The 6,417-nt window shown below is 41.7% G+C and overlaps 1 pseudogene; it reads left to right on the top strand.

Moving 5' to 3' along the window:
• The first annotated feature begins 907 nt into the window (after window positions 1–907).
• On the top strand, window positions 908–969 carry LOC148773047 (small nucleolar RNA SNORD36; annotated as a pseudogene).
• Window positions 970–6,417: the final 5,448 nt, after the last annotated feature.

Genomic DNA, 6,417 nt, shown 5'->3' with positions numbered 1-6,417 from the left:
AAACATAAGCATATTTTGAGCCACCTTATGTTTCTGGAAGGTGCAACCCTCTGGACATAGTAATGAATCTCTGCTGAACAAACATGCTTCCCTCTGGAATGGATTTATGGTTTGGGGGCCTTCCCTGGTGGCTCAGACTGTAAATAATCTGCCTGTCAATGCAGGAGATGGGGGTTCCATCCCTGGCTCAGGAAGATCCCCTGGAGAAGGAAATGAAAACCCACTCCAGAATTCTTGCCTGGAGAATCTCATGGACAGAGGAGCATGGTGGGCTACAGTCACCGGGTCACAAAGAGTCGGACACACTGAGTAACTAAGACTTTTCTCAGTGCGTGAAGGCTTTCACCTTGGCACCCCTAATGGGTTCGTTTGGGAATGAAAGGACACGTTTACAAGAATTGATGTGGGTGGCTTCCCTGGTAGGTTAAAGCATCTGCCTCAATGCGGGAGACCTGGGTTTGATCCCTGGGTCGGGAAGATCCGCTGGAGGAGGGAATGGCAACCCACTCCAGTATTCTTGCCTGAGAATCCCGTGGACAGAGAAGCCTGGTGGGCTACAGTCCACGGGGTCGCAAAGAGTCGGACACGACTGAGCAGCTTCACTTCCTTACTTACAAGAATTGGTATTGTATTACTAGGTGTCTTCACTTCTCTGTTGGCACCAACCTCTCAAAAATGCAAATTGAGACATGCACATCAAAGGCTTAGATGTGATTGGGCCCACGTGGATGCACTGGTCCCATTATTTTGTCCCCCATGAAGCTGAGTAAAAATGTATTTTAGGAGGACAACCAACTCTCTTGACTCGGTAAAAGGTCTTCAACCATTACTCCACATTTTAGACAAGACATGTTTTAGAGACATAAAATGTGAATAAATAAGTGGCTTTGTATTTCATTAAATATATGTGCTATGATGAATATCTTTACTTGAAATATTTCTTGAATTTTAAAAGATTTTCAAAGCACTCAAATACACAGAAGCAGAGCATAATGTATAATGATCACTCAATTTTCTTTCTCTGTATTTAACAATGTTTCCCATCTTATTATGTTTACTTTGCTTACATTTCTTTGATAAAGGATGTCAAAGAGGACATGGTTTTTAATAGGTAGATACTTTAATATCCTTTAAAAACAACACATAACTCTAGCTTTATTTATGAAAATCCATAACTGTGAGCAGCTCCATAATATTTAATACCCCATTGAATTTCTTTTAGTATATCCAAAATATATTTCTTATGTGCACCATTTTTTAAGTCTTGATTGAATTTGTGACTGGACGGCTTTTGTTTTGTGTTTCAGTTTTTTGGCCTCGAGGCAAGTGGGATCTTAACGCCCAGACCAGGGATCAAACCCACGTTGCTCTGCGTTGGAAGGTAAGCTTTTAACCACTGGAGCACCAGGGAAGTCCCCTCTGAAAACACGTTTTAATCTTAGTTGATTCAACCCAGAATCAAATCAAGGACTGTTTGTAAATCTGCATTCTTTTTAAGTAAATGAAGGACAGTGTTCAGTGCCTTTCATTGTAACATGTTTTCTATAACACCGTACAGTAATTTTTATTCCAGGACAGTTAGAGCACAAAATAGATGATAATTACTAAATTATTTAGTCATTACTCTAATAATACTAAATCTCCAGAATCACCTAAAGGAAGAAAAGAAAAAGTGAAGTCTCTTAGTCGAGTCCGACTCTTTGCAATCCCATGAACTGTAGCCTACCAGGCTCCTTTGTCCATGGCATTTTCTAGGCAAGAGTACTGGAGTGGGTCGCCACCCGAAATCGTAACATTTTAAGTTTCAAATATCACCTTCATAGAGTGCAATTTTGTTCCACCTTAATAATGGCTTTTTTCTCTAAATAGTCTCCATTTTCTTTTCTACCTTCTTACTCATTTCTGTGAGGACCTTTATGCAGATGTTATACATTGGCTATTCATTTTCTGTAACATTTAGAGTTTTCAACAATTGATTTAAGGGCTTCCCTGGTGGCTCAGACAGTAAAGAATCTGCCTTCAATGCAAGAGACCCGGGTTAGATCCCTGGGTCAGGAAGATCCCCTGGAGGAGGAAATGGCAACCCACTCCACTATTCTTGCCTGGAGAATCCCATGGACAGAGGAGCCTGGCGGGCTACAGTCCACAGGGTCACAAAGAGTCAGACACGACTCAATGACTAACACACACACACACAGTTGATTTAACACTCATCCACACAGCCTGTGAGCATTGACCTTTCTTTGTCATCACAATAACTATTTTAATTTAGTGGAACAAATGAGAATTACCATCCTAAGGTCACAACACAAAGGGAATACACAAATCCGTAATAAGAGAAGGAGTTTGCCCTGTGGTATGCCTTGGCAAATTATATTGTCTACAAACGTATTGCCAGAGAGTTAATGACTGGAGCCTTTCTCTAAAGTGAATAACAAATTAATGTCTTTAAGTTATAAAAGTTCTAAAAGAAGCCCACAGATTTTTCCTTATCGGCCAACTCTGAAATATAAAACTGTCTCAGGGATAAGAGAGAGAAACAAACAATGATTATCAACAAACTACTGCAGAGAAGTCCCCACCTTATGACAGGTATGTTGTGCTTTTATTGCAATGAGATCTTTTGGTAAATACGGGCTAAATCATGTATCCTTCATCCTTCTGCCTTTCTGGCTGCTTCTAGTGCTCTGCCAATAAGGGACATTTATCACGCAGAAGGATGCACACACTTGCGGATGGAGTTAGACGTGTTTCCACACTCCTGGTGTGCAGTTGTTCACTCTTAGGGATGTTGAAGAAGACGAAACACAGTTGCATGCCTGTTTTATTCACTACACCTAAGCCAGTGTGTATGCAGCAGGTGCTTAATCAAATTCAAGATATGAGTAAGCCTGATGGTTTCTATCACATCTTTCCTCATATGTGAAAAAGCTGGTTTTTTTTTCCCCCCATCATTATCATTTGAAAGTGAAAGTGAAGGCCGCTCAGTCGTGTCCTACTCTTTGCGACCCCCTGCACTGCAGCACGCCAGGCCTCCCTGCCCATCACCAACTCCCGGAGTTTACTCAAACTCACATCCATCGAGTTGGTGATGCCATCCAACCATCTCATCCTCTGTCGTCCCCTTCTCCTCCTGCCTTCAATCTTTCCCAGCATCAGGGTCTTTTCTAAACAGTCAGTTCTTCGCATCAGGTGGTCAACGTATCGGAGCTTCAGCTTCAGCATCATTCCTTCCAATGAATATTCAGGGTTGATTTCCTTTAGGATGGACTGGTTGGATCTCCTTGCAGTCCAAGGGACTCTCAAGAGTCTGCTCCAGCATCACCTGTGATATCCTATGGTTGGTCCCTATTTTCTGATACAGAAATGTCCCAGCTAGGATGCTGAATATACTTTGGTGATGAAAAAAACAAAAAATAAGTCCTTATACCCTTGGGGGTCTTATATTTAGTAAAAGAGTCAATGAAGACTATAATGCTGCTGCTGCTGCTGCTGCTGCTGCTAAGTCACTTCAGTCGTGTCCGACTCTGTGTGACCCCATAGATAGAAGCCCACCAGGCTCTCCCGTCCCTGGGATTCTCCAGGCAAGAACACTGGAGTGGGTTGCCATTTCCTTCTCCAGAAGACTATAATAAATAAACTAAAAGAGTATTTTAGTTTAGACGAATAGAATAGCACGTGCTATTGAAACAGTTGATGTAAAGCAGGCAGGCTTGAGGTAGAAGTGTGGGATTGTGGGCTGCAGTTTTCACTAAGGTCTAAAGACAGAAAGGGCTTCCCTTGTGGCTCAAGGTAAAGAAGTCGCCTGCAGTGCAGGAGACCCGGGTTCGATTTCTGGGTCAGGACGCTGGAGGATACTGGAGGCAACCCACTCCAGTATTCTTGTGTGGAGAATCCCATGGACAGAGGAGCCTGGAGGGCTACCGTCCGTGGGGTCACAAAGAGTCAGACACGGCTGAGTGACTGACACTCTCAAAGGCAGAAAGGGAAAACATGACAGGCATGAGAGATTTCTTGAAGGAAGATTTGAAAGGAGTAAGTGAGGAAGCTTATACAGACTTGGGGATCAACCAGGGCAGAGACCCCATGGCAGGAGTGAGCGGGTGTCTGCCAGGTAACCTCTGGCCGGAAGCAAGAGAATGTAGGAGAAATGCAAGGTAAGGACTTGTATGACAATTCCTTGTGTGACAGGTTACCCAGTGTTAAAGTCTGTTGCACTGACTACCTTGGGTTTCTATTGCAAAGCATTATATATATTGCAAAGGCCGTTAAAGTGTTAAAGTCTGTTGCACTGACTACCTTGGGTTTCTATTGCAAAGCATTATATATATTGCAAAGGCCATTATCATCTCCTTACGTGTGTTTAGGAAACATCTCAGAGGTGTGCCCATGTGGTGGAGACCAGGGATGCAGAAATTCATGGGGGAAAAATGAGCAGAGCTTTCAGGGTGATGCTGTGGATTCATGGGAGGAAAACAGAGATAGGCTTTGTGGCGATGCTGTTGAGTTTGGTCAGAAGTGGTACTGGATTCTCGGTATACGTCAAAGGTTTGGCCAAAAGGATCCATCTAACCGACTAGAGAGATGTCGAATATGAAAGAGTAGACACAAGCATGTCCACAGTTTTAGAAACCTGTGAACGGCTCAGCTTCAAGAGCAAACAGCTAAATTCAAAGCCCACACTTCCATAACCCTCTGAATGGGGATCTGTTTGAAATCCATCGTTTTGAAATAGGAAGGGATGTTACTTTTTAATATTTTTATTTAAAAAAATTGTTAAATATTAGTGGCTGAATCACAGGTGTCACTGAAATTTTGTTATTCAGTTTTTTCTCTTTTTTAGTGTATTTCACTTTAAAGCATTTATTACCCTCACTTTAAAAAATTGTCTTCCAAGTGTACTGGAGAGCTTTGATATTCATGAAATCAGTGCTGTCTTGCTATCTAATTAAACGGAAACAAAAATAGTGAGAGGTTCTCAAGGGAAATTTAAATATGTGTTTGTGGCATCTGAGAGGCTTTTTACAAATACTCGAAAGTATGAAGGTGAATGGCTCTGAAAAAAAAAAAAAGTTTGCTCGTATTATTTCTGTGTTGGCTTCCTATTTTTAAAACTACAATTTCTATTTAAAATTATGTCAAGGGAGTGGGAGGGAGGCTCCAGCGGGAGGAGACATACGTATGCTTACAGCTGATTCACTTTGTTTTACAGCAGAAACTAACACGACCCTGTAAAGCAATTATACTCCAATTTTTTTTTTTAAACAAAAAAGAATTTACCAGTGGGGTAGGGGGGAAGTATATCAAGAAAATTTCTAACATCGCATAAGTTTTCATTCTCTCAGTGTTCCTGATGAAAGAACTTTCGTAAGGAAAAAGGTAAATGCAAAAGGTACATTGCAAAATTACTAGAGAGTGATGGGTCAGCCAAAGCCAACAGCAGCAGCAGCAGCACAAAATTAGACTGAAAAGCACTAGTTAAAGGAAACAACGTCAGAGATAGGATGGATTTTTCTAAATTTTATTTATCTGGGGCCGCACTGGGTCTTCCGTTGCTGCAGAGACTTTTCTCCAGGTGTGGTGCGTGGGCTTCTCCCTGTAGCGGCTCCTCTTGTTGTGGGACCTGGGCTCTAGAACACAGGACCAACAGAACAGGAGCTTAGCTATTCCAAGGCACGTGGGGGGTCTTCTCGGATCATGGATTGAAACCCAATCTCGTGCATTTGCAGGCGGGATTCTTTACCACTGAGCCGCCAGAAAGCCCCCCGGATGAATATTTTTATTAAAAAAAAAATTGTTTCCTGGTACCTTTGAAAGAAAATGTATTTTAACCAACAACAAATCGCTAAGAGCAAAAGGAAAATAATTCATGTGGACGTTGCAAGCAAAAAAATAAATAAATAAAACCCTGAAAATTCTCTTGACTCTTCATCCCTTTTTCTATTGGAAGGAGGCTTCAATACGTGGTCATCAGTACTGGAAAGTGTTGATAGAAACACATGAGCATGGATTCAGAGCAGTAGGTCAGAGACAGAAACAAGGATCTCTTTTTCATATGAAAAGTCAAGGCTCCCCTGCACACGCAGTGTCCTGTCGGAACTGGGAGACATATTGAGAATGTACTACATATGTATCAAATTTTAAGCATGTAACGGGGGCATGTTTCTTAATTTATGGAGTCTAAGCCTGTGTCCCTATTCTGCTTTGCAAATAAGATCGTCTGTACCATTTTTCCTAGATTCCATATATATATATATGTTAATATGAAAAACTTGTTTCTCTTTCTAACTTGGCTCTGCATCACACCCTCTGGGTCCTACATGTCTCTACACATGGATACCAAGGGCAGAAGGGTGCGGTGGAAGGAATTGGGAGATTACCACTGACACATATACACTAGTTTGATACTATGTATAA

This window comes from Moschus berezovskii, chromosome Y (assembly GCF_049115385.1).
Source record: "Moschus berezovskii isolate FMDL1 chromosome Y, NW_MosBer_1.0, whole genome shotgun sequence".
Lineage (NCBI taxonomy): Eukaryota > Metazoa > Chordata > Mammalia > Artiodactyla > Moschidae > Moschus > Moschus berezovskii.
Note: the sequence above shows the minus strand (reverse complement) of the source record. Positions and strands in the feature narration are given on the sequence as shown.